This window comes from Eptatretus burgeri, chromosome 3 (genome assembly GCF_056783735.1).
Source record: "Eptatretus burgeri isolate ZD-2024b chromosome 3, Ebu_testis_v1, whole genome shotgun sequence".
NCBI lineage: Eukaryota > Metazoa > Chordata > Myxini > Myxiniformes > Myxinidae > Eptatretus > Eptatretus burgeri.
Window position 1 is genome coordinate 73,045,213 of NC_140963.1, and position 20,613 is coordinate 73,065,825.

A 20,613-nucleotide genomic window follows, 5' to 3' on the forward strand; every position below is an offset into this window, starting at 1 on the left:
TTGTTAACTTGTCGCCGGTCTGTAAACCGATAGCGATCAAATCGCGGCGATATACCACTGCTGATATGAACTTCATCACTTCAGAGACCAAGCGATTACTGGAAGAAGGAATTATAGAACCTAGCGATTCGCCATGGCGCGCACAGGTGTTGGTCACCGCCAATCAGAATCATAAGAAACGAATGGTTGTCGATTATTCCCAAACGGTCAATCGTTTCACCCAACTCGATGCCTACCCTTTGCCGCGCATAGATGAGATGGTCGAACGCGTGGCCAATTATAAGATATTCAGCACCATCGATTTGCGAAGCGCCTATCATCAAATTCCCATCCGAGAGGAAGACAAACCTTACACCGCATTCCAGGCAGGTAGACGCCTCTACCAATTCAGGAGGATTCCGTTCGGTGTCACGAATGGAGTAGCTTGCTTCCAACGAGTTATGGACGACATCATCTCAGATGAAAACCTCAAAGACACTTTTGTTTACGTGGACAATGTCACAGTGTGCGGTAGGGATCAGGGGGAACATGATATGAATCTGGACAGATTCTTGAGCATTGCTAGAAAATATAATCTGACCCTCAACTACGAGAAATGCGTATTCTCGGCAACGTCAATTGACCTTCTCGGCTACACAATAGCCGACGGCACGATTAAGCCAGATCCTGAACGATTGCGCCCACTTTGTGAGCTACCCCCACCTCAGGACCTGCAGACAATGCGCCGGGTGATTGGGATGTTCGCTTACTACGCGAGATGGATCTCCCAATACTCCGAGAAAATACATCCCCGAGTGCATTGCAAAAACTTCCCACCAGATGCCGCTGTTGTAAAAGCTTTCCACAGCCTCAAAGATGATATCAGTAATTCCGTGGTATGATCGATCGATAGCTCGGTGCCCTTCGTGGTGGAAACAGATGCTTCTGATCACGCGATAGCTGCTACGCTTAATCAGTCTGGGCGACCCGTCGCGTTCTTCTCGAGAACTCTCTCTGGAAGCGAGCAGAGACACTCGGCAATAGAGAAGGAAGCGTACGCCATCGTCGAAGCCCTACGTAAATGGAGACACTATTTACTGGGAAACCATTTCACGCTCGTCACGGACCAACGATCCATGGCATTCATGTTTGATGGGAAAAATAACGGGAAAATTAAGAATGAAAAAATTATGAGATGGCGGATAGACCTAGCCTGCTATAGTTACGACATAGTTTACCGGCCCGGGAGGAAAACCCTGCTGCAGACACCTTCTCTCGGGTCTACTGTTCGGCGACAATCAGTCGGGCTTTGCAAGACCTCCATGTGTCTCTGTGCCACCCGGGGGTAACCAGAATGGCACATTTCGTGCACAGACAAAACCTTCCCTATTCTATTGAAGATATTAAACAAATGAATGCTTCATGCCCTGTTTGTGCTGAACTAAAACCCAGATTCTATGGCGCGGCTTCTGGCAGATTGATCAAGGCCACTTCTCCCTTCGAGAGACTAAACATTGACTTCAAAGGGCCCCTGCCGACCGAGACAGACAAAAGATACATATTCACTGTTGTTGATGAATATTCAAGGTTCCCTTTCGCATTTCCGTGCTCGGATATGACCTCGGGCACTGTCGTGAAATGTCTGTCTGACCTCTTCGCTATGTTTGGGAAACCTTCGTACATACATTCAGACAGAGGGCCGTGTTTCATGTCGGCCGGGCTAAAACAATTCCTATTAGAGCACGGCATAGCAACTAGTCGAACGATGGGTCACAACCCACAGGGTAATGGGCAGGTGGAACGATATAATGGAGTTATTTGGAAAGCCGTAACTCTGGCGTTGAAATCGAGAGGACTGGGCCCCGAGCGGTGGGAGGTTACCCTTCTCGACGCTCTGAATTCCATACGCTCTTTGCTCTGCACGTCCACCAATGCAACTCCTCACGAACGAATGTTTACTCACCAGCGGCGTTATGTTGATGGCCAATCGGTGCCCAACTGGCTAACCCATCCCGGAACAGTGTTCATGAAACGCCCGGTACGACAAAGCAAGTATGAACCCATGGTGGAGGGGGTCGAACTCATCGATACTAATCCAGCGTATGCTCATGTCAGGCTCCCGGATGGCAGGGAGACCACTGTGTCGGTTCGCCATTTGGCTCCCTCAGGTACTCCTCCCGCAGGTACACCACCATCTGGCACTCCTCCCTCTGACATCCCCTCCCCAGGTGTTCCCCCCCCAGGAACTCCACCCGAGAATGGTGGCGACGGAGCTGCCGCGTTCCACCCGAGAGCGATCGGGGAGTCATCCCCTGCACGAGTCGAGGCTCACCAAGAGGATCGGAAGCCTCCCTCAAGTGAAACCGCCATTTACTCCCGGAGAGGTCGACGGATAATACCCCCTCGCCGACTCAATCTGTAAAGGGGATTATCGGCATCCTCGATGCTCATGCTCCTATATGCTCGTTACATAATATATCGATGCTCATTACCATGCTCCTACAACTCAAAATAATCCTCACTGCTTGGCATGTATGCTTCTGTAGTTTAGATAGTTCGCGTTGCTTGAAATGTATACTCCTGTAGCGCTGAAGTAATCATGGTGCGTTAGTTGGGCCTCTAGTTACATTTTAAAGATGGGGAAAATGTGCTGAATTGAAGGTCGTGACGTGCGATCACATGTTGCACGGCTCGAGCACGGAATAGATAAAGCTAAGGTTCCGCTCGGTCGGGGGGATTGTCCCAGGGGCATTGTCGTTTACGGCGGCGGTTCACTTGGTGCTCGTTGAATGGTGAGAATTGAGAGTATATCGGACTCCGGGCTTATACTGATTTATTTTGCGGTGATTAGTTGCACGTGTATACCTTACTGCTTATGTACTCCTTGCTGCACCTGTATCCCCTGATGTGCCCGTAGAAGCGGCTTCAATCAAGTGGAATAAAGCCTACACTCTGAAGGTTCTTCTCTCGTTTTCATTTCAGAGAGCATCTTGGAAAACACTGATGATATAAAAAATATCAAAAACATATCCCTTGTGGGTTTTGTTATCTTACTATAATTCACCGTCCATCTGTTTCCAGGTACCGCAAAAATGGCTGAACCAATCGCAACCATTTTTTGGGTGTGTAATACTGGGACCCCTTGTAGTAAAATAGGCATTAACATGACCCCCTTGACAGCTCCCATAGGGAGCGGGTGCTTCTAGTTGCATTAAATCATCTTTAGGAAGTAAATATGATAAGTTTGAGTTGTATCGAGGACCTGATGCTGCTGATGAATTTGTTAAAAGGATTGAGGATGATTGTATTGAGCTAACTAAAATTATGTCAAGAACAAATAAACCCCTTAACTTATCTCCAAATGATGAGAAAGAATTTGAAGAAGCAAGGATTTGTCATATATGCTCAGAGGCTTTGGTAAAAACTGATAAAAGGCTTTGAGATCATTGCCATATAATGGGGAAATATGGAGGAGCAGCTCATAATAATTGTAATCTTAATTACAGAATCCTGACATTCAAACCTGTATTTCTTCATAATAATTGTCATTATGATATGCATCTCTTTATAAAAGAACTAAGTAAGACTCCTGGAAAAATAATAGCAATTCCTAATACCGATCAAAATTACATCTCATTTGCAAAACAACAGATTTATACTTGTGAAATGGGTATAAATACAAATATTACATTTCTTGACTCTTATAAATTTATGACAAGCCCTCTAAGTTCTTTGGTTTCAACCATCTCCTCTTTTCCTATACTTTCTAGTCAATTTAGGACTGAAGCCGACTTGGGTAAAGACGTTTCTCTTCTTACTAAAAAGGGCATTTACCCATATGATTATATGGATTCCTTTGAATGATTTAAAGAAACAAGACTTCCTCCTCAAAAGCGTTTTTATAACAAGTTTGGAAGATGTCATATTATGGGTGAAGAATGTGAAAGAGCAAAACAAGTTTGGAAAGAGTTTGAGATAAAGAATATGGCCAAATATCATGACCTTTATTTAATAACTGATGTTTTATTACTCGCTGATGTGTTTGAGAAATTTAGATAACTTTTTTTAATAAAGATTCCCATGGCCTTGATCCTTTCCATTATTATACATCTCCTGGACTAGCCTGGAACACTATGTTAAAATGACGAAACAACCCCTTGAATTTCTAAGTGATGTAGATATGCTCTTGATTGAGAAGGCTAAAAGAGGAGGAATTTCACAAGTTTGTTCAAAGAGATATGCTAAGGAAAATAATAAATATCTTCCAGACTTCTCACCTAATAAGCCCACATCTTACTTAATGTACTTTGATGCTAATAACTTGAATGGCTGGGCAATATCTGAATCTCAACCAGATGGTAATTTTAAATGGGTAAAAGAAAACGAGTTAAAATCTATCTTAGATGATATAATCTCCACAAGTCAAGAAGATTTTGATAAACGGGATTATGGGTATTATTTTGAAGTAGATTTTAACTATCCTAGAAAACTTCATAACAAACAGAAAAACCTTCCTTATGGAGCTGAAAAAGAGATCTCCAATCAAGAGCTATTCGGTGGTTATCAACAACATTTCTTGAGTTCTTCAAATGAGTTTAAGTATAATCCGACAACGAAACTACAAACAACATTGTTTGATAAAGAGAAGTATGTTTTACATCAAAGAAATCCAAAGCAATTTATAGAAGCAGGACGACAAGTTAAAAAGGTACATAGGTTCCTAAAGTTTAGTCAAAGTCATTGGTTAAGGCCCAGTCACACCTTGACGTTTTAGCCAGCTTATGCTGATTTTTGAAAAATTTGTCTAAAACGCTGGCACACGTCGAATACTTTATGGGTAAGTTTTGGAAACATTGAGAGCACGCTGAAAAACACTGCCATATGACGTAGTACGCTGGCTTTCATCGTTGTACTTTGCGGTTGTCCTCAAATTTTAGCATGCTTGAAATTTTACGACTTATGCCAGTGAATGACTCACAAGTTCCGCTACGCTGGCCATAAGTTGTAGGCACGTTATGCGATCGTTGACACACGTCGACACACGTTAATTGTAAGTTAATCATAAGTCGAAACACGTCGAGGTAATTATTAGTGTACCCGAAACTTATTTCTAACCTATGAGTAACGTGATGTAGGCACGTTACGCGATTGTTGACACACGTCGACACACGTTACTTGTAAGGTACTCATAAGTCGAAACACGTCAATGTAATGGTTAGCGTCAGTGTTCCGGACTCCCTGGTTTTTTTATTTATTGAATTTTTTTTTTCTTCGGTATGACGGTCATGTTGACACTTCGATTTCTAGTGCGGTTATGATTTAAATAGTTGAGCGGCAGCCTATTAATTATATTATATTATAACCGCACTAGAAATTGAAGTGTCAACATCACCGTCATACCGAAGAAAAAAAAATTAAATAAATAAAAAGAAGATTAGGTGAAAAGATACTAAGTGAATTTGAAGGTGTAAGATCAAAGGCGTATGCTTATAAATACTTAATGAGAGGATTAAATGAATTCAAATGTGAAGAGAAACTTAAAGGTCTAAAGAAGAGTGCATTAAAAGAGACCATGAACTTTCAACATTACCTTAAATGTATATGGAAGAGAAAGGATGTTAAAAGAGAGATGAATCTTATTCTAAATTATAAACACAAAATATTCTCACAGACTGTTAGTAAGAAAGCTCTAACAGCAATTGATGATAAAAGATATACCATGAGTGATGGAATAAATACTGTTGCGAATTCGCGCTCGCCGGCGTGCGATCGGCCGCTCGACTCGAATGGCGGGCCGCCTCTCCCACCGGAACGGACAATTCCGTCGTGACCCTCTCGGAACAACGCCGGGAGCTAGTCACGGGTGGGGGTTTAACCTCACCACGATCGTGCCAATTGCCCACCCGCGCAGGATAGGGTCGCTCGCCAAATTCGATTGACCTAAGTACCTGCGCGAATGGTCGACCGGGCAATCGCACCACGCCACAGGCCGACTCCGGACACGAACCGCTTAAGCGGTCCGTTCCGTGCTACAGTGATAACCGAGCGGTGTTATCGTCGGCCTTGACGGTTCCGATTAATTACCGGGATGTTGCACCCACTACGAACCCCTTACGTGAAGCAGGATGGAGAGTCAAACAAAGGAAAGGACGCAGCAGAGCGGGAACAGTTCAACAAGCAAGCATTTTATTCACACACACACACACACACACACAGACAAGCACGTATATACAGCCATACAGTCAAAAATGCACATATAACAGTTAAAACAGTCATGCAACAAAAGCAAATGCAGAGCTACAACCGACTAGGACTGACACACGGCAACACTTTCGCAGTTCTACTTCACAGACGGCGCCAACACACACATTTATACAAAAAGCAAAGGAAGGAAAAGAAAGAAAGAAGTCGTGACTTCCCTTTTATGGCTGGTGAGTCCCTCTCCCACGACCGTCAGCGTGGTCGCGCCTGGCCCCGACCTCTCTCGCGGCCGGCGAACCCTCTCCGGCACTCCCCGTCCGGACGCGCAGGTCCACCTCACAACGGGTGCTTCCGCGTCTCCTGTCCGTGCCTTCGTGACAGGGCCGCTCGCCAAGCCGCGGGCGCAGGACCTCTTCCCTCGAGAACCAGACTCTCGTACCAACTCGACCAACTGAAGACCAACTGAAGACCAGACCAGACCACCAGCCAAGACGAAAAGAAGACGAAGAGGAAGAGGAAGAGGAGCCCCAGCGCCCCACCCGTATCCGTCTTTTATAGTGTGGGGCTCCGCCCTTCGCCCCGCCCTGTTCTCGGCTCCACCTTCCTTCGAGAGGGTTCCCGAAAAGGGCGTTCCCTCACGCTCTCCCTCCACCCCACCCCGTGCGGGGGCCGGGGGAGTCAGTTTTTGGCTCTGGGCCAGAGAATTATTCCCCCAAAATGACACCCCTCCCTCACATGACCTTTGACCTTTGACCATTGACCTGCATCACCCCTCCTCCACTCCAAAGCGCAGTGAAGATCAGGTGGGAGAAACAGGCGGGGAAACCCGCGCATCCTCGCAGTTCCTTCCTTGGCGCCTTTGTTTGCCGTTCGGACGCGGACGTAGTGGCGAAGATGTGGTAGCGTAGATGGTGGAGGTGGCGTAGTTGTAGTGTGGTTGGCGCTGTGATGGGGATGGCGTGGTTGTTGAGATGCTGTTTGTTTGAAATAAAAGATAGAAAAAGAAAAACGACTAACTCAAAGTGTCGCAGCCCGGATGGATCACATAAATTCCCTCTATACAACGGGTTTGGGCTAACTACACATGTACCTATGGAGATATCTCACCTGAGGGCCCTTTATGGTGTAATGCGAATTTCCACAGCCGTAACAATACGTTACCTTATGGGTTTAAATATAAGTATTAAAAAAAATGGGGGTGGGGGTTTTAACGGACTTAACTGCATTATTTTTAATTGATGAATAAATTAAGTTCTTCCTGAAAATAAAACATACTCTTATTATGACTACTCAATTTGATTAAAGAAATGATCATATGAAAGGGGGGCAAAGCCCAGCCCCTGGCAGGGGGAGTAGTGTAAAAGGGGAGTGTTATGGCGATGTAATGTCTACCAGTTTGAAAAGGAGAAATATGAATGAGCGTGAGCAAATATTGCGACTTTGAGAAATGGTAGACATTACTGCAACAAACCCTCTCTTTTGACACTACTTGCAGGGTCAACCCTGCAATGCAGAAAGCCATCCGCTCACTTCCTGGGTGTTTGAGTGACAGATGGGGACCATTACATGTCGGCCCCATGTTGAATCGGAAGCTTATGTGCAAGACACGTTTGGTACTGCCGTACCATCCGTCATCCCTCAGACCGGCAAGCTTATGTGCAAGTACATCTCGTCTGGACCAATGGACACGCCATGCTCAGAGGAAAGAGGGTGGCACTTGAGCCGTGCTCTCGGGAACCACACGTGCAAGAGGCGGGGATTCACCCTTTATCCCCCACTAAACTTCACCCCTCCTGAAATCCCTAAATGGCAGAGGTGGTCGCTGGAAAGCAGCTTGTGTGCTGGTTGTTGGGTTGTTGCTGGATGGAGTGATTGCTTCAAGCTTCGTTGGTACTTGCTGCTGAAAGGAACAGAATGGAATGCTGACAAAGCGAGCAGACTGAGCGCCATCCGGTTCGAGCGCAGTATTGGGCGAGAGACGAAGTCGATAACCACACATGGTAGGCAGGTCTAATTCTGATGCAATCTTTCTCTCTTTTTCCGACTCAGCTCATTGAGCATCCACAGTAGACATCAGTGTGGGCAAAGTCTGAACAACCATTCTTTTTAGAGCACCCACTGACTCGCACTCTGTCTTTCTCACTCTAAGCACTGACACCGCACCCCACTCACACCTCTTCATCATGAATCTGGACATTTCCCTTTACTCTTCATTACCCCCCATGTTTACCTTCCTTGCATTTGGACTAGAACGTGTCCGCGTGTACATGCTGGATAAGCCAGAGGTCACCAACGCCTCAGCTTTTCTTATCTCTCTTGCTGATCTACCTTTCCACGGAGTAATTCTGATGGTGCCTGTCATGTTAATCTCAGTAAGACTGTAAGATAAGTATGTCGGGTTAGCTCTGCTCTTTGTCCCTTTGTTGCATGAATCTGTATCACTGTATGTCTTTTGCTACTCCACACAATGACTGTATGTCCCTGCTGTATGAATACCCCTGTAAATAAACCCCTTGTCTTTACATTCCCACATGCTTCACTTTGCGCTCTTTATATATAAACCCTTGTGTTTTTTTTCAGTTCAACCTGCTCATAGTGGCCTTTCCTCTACTGGTCCAGCACATTCTGCATTATTGTTTGACGGGAAGTTTTACCACATGTAATTTGCTCTCGTGTTAGCCAGTGCACACTCACTGTTTCGCTCGGCAGTAGTCCGAGTGCACGTTCAGGGCATGGACCTCGATTGATCAAGTGATCAAGTCATCTCCTCAGGTTTTAGGTAGTAGATTGTCGACAGCAACTGCCCAGGGTAGTACTACCATTCTGACTTAGGAGCATTAAAGTGGTGCCCAGAACCATCTTACACTCTCCGTGTCTGGATTGCTGGTCTTACTTTCTGTTTCACTCAAACTATAGCTTCCGGGCTAGCTTTAATCTCTCTTTCTTGCAATCAAACATCATATACTTTTCATCATACATTTTTCTTGCTCACTCATTTTCCCTCCTCACTTTACATTCTCTCTCTCTTTTACTCTTAGACTATTCCCTCTTTTCTTACTTTTCTATTCATGCAGTTCTTTTATTTAAGGCTTGGCTTCGATGAAGACTATTCAGTCCGTGCCTGTAGCCTTCAACATAAAAAAAAGAAACAAAAAAAGGTAAACAGTGTCATATGGGGATCCCTGTTGTAGTTGACGAGTTGACGTTTGTGGTTGCTTAGCAACACGCCGGGCCGCAGAATTATCCTTGGCACATCGGCCTACAGGGCGTTCAAGAGGAACCCGAGGGCTTCCCCTCATGGTAATCTCCGAACCCCAAGTCCATGGCAATATTATTGCCATTAAATATAATAACTCCATTAAAGTAGGATGTGAGTGTTTGATCGATTGTCTTATTGCATACATGTACTAATAAATGTCAGTATGTGTGTGTCAGTGTGTCTCCTCCATAACTCCAAAACCATGAAACCTAGTGGCCTGAAATTTTGCAAGCAAACTAAGAGAACTCCAAGGTTGTGTATGAATGAAAATTGGATGTTTGGGTTAATATAAAAACCCAATTTGAAGATAATTTAGGGGGTGCTTATCACAAAAAACCAAAATAAGCCTTACGAAGAAGGCAGTGTGCCATCTTGGTCATCCCTCTGTCAGCTCGCTGGAGTTTTAAGCCACCATTTTTTGGCCTGCTCAACAATGCCTTGATTTGGAACAGGCTGCAACAATTTCTTTACAATATCTGTTTTTACACTAACCTCACCTATATCATCGATTGCCTGATCATCATACTTACGGATCGCTGGATACATTGCAATGCTTATAAACACCTAGAGATGCCAGCATTTGTGGCTTTATTTAATTTTGGCAAATGCCATAACCTCTAGCATCTCTTAATCTCAGCTGAATTTCAAAATGTAGACTTCTTCATTGACCTCAGCAGTAGTTCCGTTTGCTAAAAAAAAAAGTTCATTTGTCCAATTCAGACATTGCTTGGGCATCTCCTCGTGCATGGTGTTTATATCACCAATTGGCAATTACTAATTGCTTGCCAAGCCAGCCATTTCTTATGAACCATATCATTGGAATGTATACATGAGTGTTTAAGCCCCCTGGCGGGCACTCTACAACATTCGCTCTGTTACTGAATACTGTATATTGATCGACTTGAACAAAGTTTCGGGGCTATTAACCTGCGTTTTGCCTCACGTTGACATGCGGTGCGTCAGATGGTGGTTAGCTCGCTGAAAATGCGCAATTTTATTTTACAGCACATTTCCCCTTTTTGTACAATCTTCTTTCATGATATAACCCGTCACTTTGGCATAGATAGATACATATAAAAAAAATTTAACGTTTCGTTTTAAAAAGTTTATTCAACCATTTTGTTCATGTTGGAGTGCTTGCTTGAGTGCTTGTCACTAGGTGAACGCTCTTCAACTTCGATTGCGATACCGCAGCAGTGGAAACATGTACAGAGTGAGGAAGGCAAATCAAATTTGATGATTAAAATGAGTAAAAAGGTTTTCAGTTGTTAAAAAAGCAATGAATTGCCACATCATGGCAGGATAGCCGAGAGATACGTATGCTCGCTCTAAGCTGTCTAGCCTGGGTTTGAATCGTGACCCAGCTATACACTGTCATCCTGGTGTTTCCCAGGTACAGTGATTCATCAATGTGTGTGCCGTCTTTTGGATGAACGTTAAACTGGACGTAACATCTGCTTGAATCCCACCTCCTCTCCCCCTCCACGTCTCTACGTCCGTCCGTCCGTCCGTGTCTCTCTCTCTCTCTCTCTCTCTCTCTCTCTCTCTCTCTCTCTCTCTCTCTCTCTCTCTCTCTCTCTCTCTCTCTCTCTCTCTCTCTCTCTCTCTCTCTCTCTCTCTCTCTCTCTCTCTCTCTCTCTCTCTCTCTCTCTCTCTCTCTCTCTCTCTCTCTCTCTCTCTCTCTCTCATCACCATCTCACTTTCTCCCACGCATCTCCTTGCCACCCCAATCCCCCTTTCTCTGACCCTGACCCCTCCCGCTGCTCCCCCACCCCTCCCCCTCTGTTAAGGGGTCTGCAAAGGACTGACGGATTAGTTTTGAATTTAAAATTGCTTCCCGATAGTGTAACATGAACGAATCAGATTTGGAGTGATCCGAGCGGAGCGGTGCAATGGTCGTTGCATGTGTGAGCACGCATGCATGCAAGCAGGCCTTTGCCAGGTAGATAGCATGGGTTTTAAATGCTCCTGCCCTGTTTTATATAGAACACAGTAGTTAATAAGAAAACGTTGCTGCTTGGACGCATTTTATCAACATTCCCTTCCCCTCCCCTTATGCTGCCTTCCCTCCTCCTCCCCACATGCCACCTTCCCTTACACTCTCTTGCTGCCTTCTCCTCCCCCGTCCCAGACACCTCCTTCCCTTCCTCTCATGCTGCTGTCCTTTCCCCTTCCCTCATACTGCTTTCTCTTCCCCAGCTCACACGCCACCTTCCCTTCCCCTCATGCAGTCCCTTCCCCTTCCTCACGCTGCCTTCCCATTCCCTTGCGCTGCCTTCTCTTGCCTTCTCCTCACACTGCATTCTCTTCACCTCACGCTGCCTTACCTTTCCTTCCCCTTACACTGACTTCCCTTCCCGTTACTCTGCCTTCTTTTACCCTTACGCTTACCTCCTCCCAAAACCCCTCCCCTCACCACCCCCATGGACATCTCCCGGTGGTCCCCACATGCTGTATTAATGTACCCCATTTTGTTCAATCTGGTACTACATCCCTCCCTCTTCTCCACAAGTCCAACTACCAAATACAAGTCAAGAATCCCTCCCCTCATGGCTACCTTCTCTCAAGCCCCCTCCCACTCCCCCTCCCTACTCACTCCCAATCCTCTCCTGTAGTGTGTAGCAATGTTTGGTGAGGGGTCGCTCTCCCCCCCCACTTCCTCGCTCTCCGGCCTTCCTCAACTCCTCCTGGCTCCCCTGCCCCTCCTCCTTGATCCCTTCCCTCCCTCCTCTCTCTCCCCCACCCCACCTTCCTCTCTCCCCTCTCTCCCCTCTCTCCCCTCTCTCCCCTCTCTCTCCTCTCTCCTCTCTCTCTCCCCCTTTAATATCCCTGTCAACAAAGCAACGGGTTGTATTTGTTTATCAATATGTAATGTTGTACAATACATGTACCTCATTCTATGATGAATATGAAGGGAAAAGGAATGTTGCGGTGCTATTTAAATTGTGTGTGTGTGTGTGTGTGTGTGTGTGTGTGTGTGTGTGTGTGTGTGTGTGTGTGTGTGTGTGTTTGTGTGTGTGTGTGTGTGTGTGTGTGTGTGTGTGTGTGTGTGTGTGTTTGTGTGTGTCTGGCCACGGGTTGGGGTGGGGGAGGGGGGTGATGCCATCATGCCTACAGGTAATGTGCTGGTGCTTGTAGAAACAAGACATTAAGTGGCAGGCAAGATTGGTGTTATAAACTTTCAGAAATCCACATGACCATTGCACACTGTTCCTTTTGTATGGTGGTACATGGGCCATGGCAGACTTTTTTGGCGATGTGGAATTTCGGCTCTTGAAAGAGCATAGAGGACAGAGGAGCACTGCTAGTGTGAAGGCAAGGTCAGGTATATGGAAGGAAATGGAGGACAAGAAGAACACAGCATTTGATATAAGTTGATGAATGGAGAAAGAGGACTTATGGAGATCTTTCAGTCGAGTGATGGTCCATGTTATTGGCCTGCACAGATCTTTCTCTGGATTGATCATTCTTTTTGATTAAGGTTTTCTCTCATTAAGATTTTTTAAAGTTTGAGGTTAAAGTTTTAAGGATTGAATTCCTGGTTCAGTCTTCCTTCTGAGTGGTTAAGAAATTAATTCAGTATGCCAATGATATTCAAGTGATACAACATCACAATACATTTTTCTTTGCTCTCCTCTATTCTCTTGTCTTTCTGCATTTATATTTTTCTTCTTTATGAATGACTTGTTTTCCAACTTTTCTGGCTCTATTTTTACCATTATTTCTGCCTTGACTATATCTATATATATATATATATATATATATATATATATATATATATATATATATATATATATATATATATATATATATATATATATATATATATATATATATATATATATATATATATATATATATATATGCCATTAAATATTTTTATGTTTACAGCACACTTGCATTTATGGTGTCCTGATGCTTCCATTCAGTGATGTTTTTCACAACATTCATATTAACCCTTTTTTCCTCAAGTGATAAAACCTGTTAAGGCAAGGTTTTATGCTATCCAAGCTACTTGCACATTTCCCGTTTTGATTGTTTTTTTATATTTATTTATCCAGATACAGCTGGTGACTGCTCAGCTGCATCATTGCTGGGAGCGTGGCTGTGCCACTGATGCAGTGCCCCTGTTACCAGTTTTACCGACCTTGGAAGGATGACAGGCTGTCAACCAACCTGGTGTTAATTCAACGAAAGACAGGAGCTTGAACTCAAGACCCTAAGATATTAAGTCAGCCACCTTCACAGTTAAACCAACACCAGGCTTTTTTGATTGGTGGTCCGTGGTAAGTTTGCTCATTTACTCCAAATTCACCTCACCTCCTTACATATACCTCCTCCTCACCCCTCACACCTCCTCCTTACCCCTCCCATCTTTCCCCTCATTTTACCTCCAGTCCTCATGCTTCTTCACTGTCTTCTGCTTTAGTATCAGCTCCTTCTCTGACGTCCCAAACTGTGTCGTGTTATAACATCTGTGGGCTCCATTCTAACCTAACAGATATCTCACTCTCTCAATAAGTACATTCAACATTTCAAACGTGCTCTTTCTTTTCTCTCACACCTCCCCCTCTTCCCAACCCCTCAAATATTGTACCTCCCCCCTGCCTGCTCCCTTCTTCACCACACCACCACCAAGTCTCATCCTTCCCCTCTCCCCACCTCTCCCATCGCCCTCCTGCCCCTTGGCCGTGCCTGCTCTCATCGTCTCCCCTCCCTCTAAAAGCTTCCCTCTCACCCCTCCCTCTCAAAGCAACCTTCACACTCTTCCCCTTCCAAGCTTCCCTCTCACCTTTCTCAAAAAGTCCCCTCTCACCCTTTTCCCTCAACTGTCCCCTCACCCTTCTCCCTCCAATCTTCCTCCTCACTCCCCCTTCTCAAAGTTCCCCCCTCACATCCATAAAGCTGCCTCCTTCCCCTGCCCTCTCTTTTCCAACTAATTCCTCCACCTCCTCCAACCTTCGAGTTCCCTCTGTCCCCTCTCTTATTACTCCCCACAGTACCTCACCCCATTACCACCAAGCCTTTTCTCTTCCTCATCCGGTCCTCTCCCTGAGCTCTTATGTAATCCCCCACACACTATCAACATCTCTCCCTACCTACCCCTCCCTTAACCTGCACCCAAAGACTCCTCCCTCCATCTTCCTTAACAGTGTGGACCTCAAACATCCAGGGCCTTCACTCAAACATGACAAATCTTTCCATACAAGTTGCCACTGACAAACCACACATAATCTGTTTAACAGAAACTTTCCTCCTTCAAGAGCTCTCCCTGGTTACTCCCTCCTTCGGTGTGACAGAACTGAGCCTCGTACTAGTGTTGGTGTTGCTCTCTTCATCAAAAACTCTATTCCCCACTCTCCATGCACTGCCCTCACTCCCCCAAACCTTCAGGAATACCTCTGGTTGCAGCTTCCCCTCGACTCACACCTCATGTTTATGTGTGTGTTGTGCCATCCACCAAACAGTGATGACTCCATTTACACCTTGCTCGCCGAAAACATGGACCAACTTCTATCCTCTCATCCCAACTCTCTTCCTCATATGTGATGACTCCAATTGCCATCATGCCAGTTGGCTGGGTGTGGGTACCTCCCTCAACTGACATGGCTCTTCAGCAAAAGACTTCTGCGACTCATTGGGACTGACACAATCTGTCAACTTCCCGACCACGATCTCAACCAATGGTACGCCATCTCTTCGGGATCTGATTTTGACCAATTTCCCATGAAAAGTCTGCTGTTCTTCCTCTGCTCCAATCAGTTCATCTGACCACATGCTTGTCAAAGTAAACATCTCTCTGGCTGTTATTAGAGAACCACCTCAGCGTTGTCGAGCCTGGCATTCCACGCAGGCTGACTGGCAGGGTCTTCAAGCAGCATCAAACTTCTAGACTGGTCTCCCATCGCTACTTTCTCCAACATCAACTCATCCTGGGAATTCTTTCATGGAAACTTGTACTCTCTCATGCACAGATTTATCCAATCTCGTCTTCGGTTGTCATACTCATCCCCTCACCCATGGTACACTGAAGCATGTGACGATGCAGTTATCCTGAAACAACTTGCCTTCACCTCGTGGAAGGCAAATCCAACTGAAGGCAATCTCAGTTCCTTCCATAAAGCTCGGAACAAGTGTGTGTCTGCCCTCAGGAACAAGTGTTTGTCTACCCTGAGGAGAGCCAGAAAACAACATCTTTCCAATCTCAAGTCTGAATTCTCAAACCTGTCTTCCTCCTCTAAATCCTGGTGGTATCCAGTTAAGTTTGTTTCTGGTGTATGTTCCCCCTCCATCCCCTCCCTTACCTCAAATGGCTGCACAGCTGACTGCACGTGAAAAGGCTGAATGCCTTAAGTCTGTGTTTGCTTCTAAATCTTGTGCTCCAAACCCATAGCTTTCTGTTTCCACCTTACTCAGTCACACCCAGCTGTTCCTGGACTCTGTGTCATTTTCTCCCAACAAGGTGGAGAGCTTTCTGTCAAACCTCGACTGATTCTGCAACCGCTGCAGCTGGCATCAGCCCATGTGTTCTAAAAACCTGCTCTGCTGCTCTTGCTCACCCTCTCCCTGTTCTATTCACCCTCTCATTTGCTCAAGGTCATCTACCTTCTGCTTGAAAATGAGCTAACATTACCGCTCTGCATAAAAAGGGTGCAAAAACAGATCCTTGCAACTACAGACCAATCAGCCTTCTCCCAATAATCAACAAGATCATGGAATCCATCATCGTTTCCGATTTAAATCCTTCCTCTTCTCCAATGACCTGATTTCCAATCATCAATTTGGATTCATACCAGGTCACTCTACCATGGACTTGCTGCTCCTGCTTTCCCAACAATGGATGGAGATCCTCAATGCCAGACATGAAATCAGAGCCATCTCAATAGACATGTCGCATGCTTTCGATATGCTCTGGCAACCCGCCCTGCTCACAAAACTCTCTTCCTATGGTATCCAAGGCAATCTCCACTCTGGGTTCACAGACTTCCTCTTCTGTCACAGTCAATGTGTGGCCCTTAATGGAATTGTCTCATCCCCTCTTTCTGTCCAGGCTGGAGTTCCTGAAGGGAGTGTTCTGGGACCAGTGCTTTTTCTAATTTTCAACAGTGATCTCTCCAACTCTCTGGAAAATCCTCTTTATCTCTTTGCTGATGACTGCACCCACTGCCGTACCATCCGTCATCCCTCAGACCGGCAAGCAGCAGCTTCTTCGCTCACTGCAGATCTGGGTAAAATCACAAACTGGTCAAACACGTGGAACATGTCTTTCAATCTGGACAAATCTCACACTCTCACTATGTCTCTCCGAAAGGACCGTTTAGAACCCCCCCCCCCCCTCCATCTACTTTCTCAACATTCCTCTGGAAGAAGTCCTTTCTTTCAAGCTTCTGGGCCTCACTATCTGCCATGATCTTTCCTGGGAAAGCCACATCTCCAAGCTGGTCTCCAAAGCCAGTCACCGATTGGGCATCCTCCATCGTGCAAAGTCCTTCCTTGGCACACCTGAACTCCTGACCATGTACAAATCTTTCATCTGCAGCCTGGTAGAGAACTGCTCTCCCCTCTGAGCTGGTGCTCCTGCCTCTCACCTTTATCGGCTTCAGGCTGTGGAAAACAAGGCATTTAGGATCATTGGTATCTGCCGCGATGAGGATGAGTCTTTGGGTCTCTCACTCTCTCACCGCAGATAGGTCGGTAGTCTTTGTCTTCTACCGTCTCCTCTCAAGCCTCCCCCCCACCCCTTCTGCTATCTGTCCTGCCCATATATCCGCAGTGCGCTCAAGGTCCGCCAGCAACCCCCTTCTTGTTAAACTACCAAAATCAAGAATCACTGCTTCCCTTCATTCTTTCAGTCTTCTTTTCCCCCACTTTTGGAACAAACTCCCACACTCTCTTTAATCCCACTCTTCCTTCCAGGTCTTCAAAATAGCTGTTCACCACCATCTCTTATCTTTCCCCATCCAAAACCATGATCGTTTCTAGCCCCGTTGATCCACCCCAAACACAGCTTCTTCAAATTCCCTGCTTTCCTTCCTGAAAGTCCCTGTAGTGTCCATCTTATTTACCCTGTGTACCCACCCCATCCTTTTCCCTTCCACGATTCTCCTCATGTGTCTATTCACCACTATATTGTGCTTCCCTCTCCCACCCCTCTTGTCTCCTGCTCCCCTTGTTATATGCCCTGTGTGTTTGCTCCTATATGAGCCTTGACATTGTATTGCAAAAAAATAAAATAAGGTAATGCAGAAGAGTGATCTTTAATATGCAGCTCATGACAGCAGGTCGCATAATTGGCTGAGGGACGAATGCAGTGCATCCTGTAGGTGAGAGCAGCAAGTAATTTGTAATTTGTTGAGCGTGCCGGAGACAGCTCGTCTCCTTTTTTGTGAAGGACGCCGTGGTATCTTTAACACACATCAACTAACGTCGGCAGACAGGATGCCCATTTTAACATCCATCCCAGGAACAGCGCACACATCGATGGCTCTTCACTGACTGCAAAACACCAGGATGACAGTTTCCAGCTGTGCCGAGGGCCAGAGATGCAAACCCAGGCTAGACGGCTCAGACGTGTGCACGCGTACCTCGAGGCCACCCTTCCAGCCCCGTATAATAATGCAGACAGATAATTTCAGGTCACCCTGTGGTTAAATCATCTTTCTTTTGAAATACAGTATATATATATATATATAAGGAGCACTTATAGTAGTAGTGGCTTGCTTTTCATATTTTTTTTATTTGGTCACCTTCTGCCATTGGATGAGATGTGCGTGTTATATCCTTCAGACAAGTATTAACTTGTGATCCATACACGTACAAGAAGCAGAAGCTTTGGGATTGCATTGGTACAATCCTTCTGAGCACGTCCATTAATTAGACACACACCGAGTATTTCCTCGCTCACTCGTCTGAGCGAGGACATTCATCTCGATCGCACAGCTCACTATGTGGCATCTGGCCTGCATGCTGTATGATCAGGACCGTGGTTATAAACCTGCAAACCCACACCTCTGAAGGTGTGAAGGTGGACCTGGATCAGGTGAAGAATCTTCTGTTGGAAACCTCACAACTCAACCCCTCAAGGCCATAGGATGGTTCGTTTGAGGGCTTGTAGAATATCTGATGGGATGGAGTGAGAAATTCAACTGTAGATCAACAAGTCCATGATGCAACACAGAAGTAGAAAATTTAAAAACTGTTGTAACAGGACTATGTATTTTGAAAAAAAGAAGTTCTCCCCTCTTCCCTCTCCCACTCATCCCAACAGAGGTAAACTTTCCCTGGTGCCATCGATTTTTTTTAATAATTATTATTGTTTTGTTTTGTTTTAAATCACAGCTCCATGAACTGTTTCGTTGATAAGCAAACGGAATATTTGTGTTTAATATGCACACCGTTTTCACACTTCACAAGGCACGAAACGCCCGATGCCCGGAGAGCCCCGCACGCACACAGCACGTGCGCCTCAGCGCCCTGAGGGCAAAACATGTCGTCGTGATAACTGGGGCTCGAACGGTGCGGGAAAAAAGAGCGAGGGGAGTGCCAGGGGATTTGTGGGCGCGAGCTACCGAGGGGACAGGAAGGAAGGAGGCGGGAATGGGTGGGGGAAATGGGAGATGGGGATCATTAGGATGAGAAGCTGGAACAGGAGGGGCAGACTCAGAGACTCACTCGCGGGATTTGTTCTTTTTCGTGCCTGGGTGTGGCTGCCGCTGCACTCGCTCCTCTCGCCGAACTGAGGGACACAGCGAACAGCAAACGCCTGATCGAACCCGGTTGAGGTCGAGGAGTCTCAATTGCGCTGGTCGAGCATCAGCAACAGAGCCTGTGGGGCGCCGAGAGGAGATGATGATGAGGAGGACGCGCAGCGTGACGCGATCCTACCGCGCGACGAGTCGGCTCTGAAGAGGCTCGATCCCGCGCTTTCCCGCGTGACCCACGGTTTGTGGAGTTCGTTTCCTGTGCCTCCCAAGCTCGTGCTTGACGCGCGTGCCGAGCTCTGTGAGCGCCTGAGGCGCGCAATTCGAAACGATTTGCGATTTAAATGTTCCGTGACACGATCTCCCGATCGCTTTCCTTATATTTCCCACTAAGCTCGTTTCTAATTATGGGAATTGTTCTTGCATGTGACCGTCGTCAATTGTGCGTTTTTATTTATTCTCAAGGTGTGACGCGATTTTCACATTGTCGTCGTCACGGCAACAGCAACGACTCGATTTCTCTGGCTGGACTCGCTTCGCTTGATCCCATTGGTCGATTCGATATGTGGGGTTGATTCAAGCTTCATCCAGCGAACGATACGTCATCAGGCCGAATATTGTTAATGTCACTCACTCACTCTCATATGTTTACTTCAGTTAACTTACTGACACAGTGATGGAATGAGTGATCATACACCGCTCCAAATCGAGCCCAAGCAAAATTAAGGTTTGCCTTCTGCAAAGGCCGATGATGAAACGAGCACTGTTGAGGCATATATATATATATATATATATATATATATATATATATATATATATATATATATATATATATATATATATATATATATATATATATATATATATATATATATATATATATATATATATATATATATATATATATATATATATATATATATATATGCCTGGTGTTGGCTTAATGGTTAAGGTAGTGGGCTTGGGATCCTAGGGTCCTGAGTTCAAATCCCGCTCAGCTGTTGAATTAACACCAGGTGGGGTTGACTCTGCCTGTCATCCTTCCGAGGTCGGCAAAATGAGTGCCAGCATGCTGGTATACTGTGTCGGAGTGGTGACCCGTCCAGGATTGTTCCCAATAGCCAAGGAGACTGCTTCGGCGGCACCAATGCTCTGCACAGAGTATGGTCCTAAATGGAGGGATATATATATATATATATATATATATATATATATATATATATATATATATATATATATATATATATATATATATATATATAGTAGTTGTTGACTGGTGTGATTTGCATTTGGCTGCTCGATCTTAGCATTTAAACGTATGTTTAGAAACAAAAATTCCTTCAACCGTGATTATTTTTAAATAGTTTTCCAAAGTTAAAGGTTTTCTAAACTTTCCGGAAAGTTAAAAGTTTTGTGTGACATCAGAGTCCTGATATTAGCGAAAGGACGTGGTGATGTTTACTTTTGGAGGGT

General features: G+C 45.4%; 1 protein-coding gene and 1 long non-coding RNA gene across 5 annotated transcripts in view; one reads left to right on the plus strand and one right to left on the minus strand.

Moving 5' to 3' along the window:
* The window catches only part of LOC147030178 (uncharacterized), a 196,777-nt gene that overhangs the window by 9,907 nt on the left and 166,257 nt on the right, over positions 1-20,613 (plus strand). For 3 of the 4 annotated variants that reach the window (XM_085873972.1, XM_085873973.1, XM_085873974.1), the window contains one exon: positions 13,501-13,725. The gene's annotated coding sequence lies outside the window, so the exon portion shown is untranslated. Of the gene's footprint in view, positions 1-13,500; positions 13,726-19,055; positions 19,382-20,613 lie in introns of those variants that run through there. The other variant, XM_085873971.1, reaches the window with a different exon arrangement.
* On the minus strand, positions 5,734-19,251 carry LOC147030179 (uncharacterized). Its single transcript, XR_015056248.1, has 3 exons — positions 19,112-19,251; positions 18,187-18,559; positions 5,734-10,613 (listed from the first exon to the last, which is right to left on the minus strand). It is a non-coding gene; the product is annotated as an uncharacterized LOC147030179 (long non-coding RNA).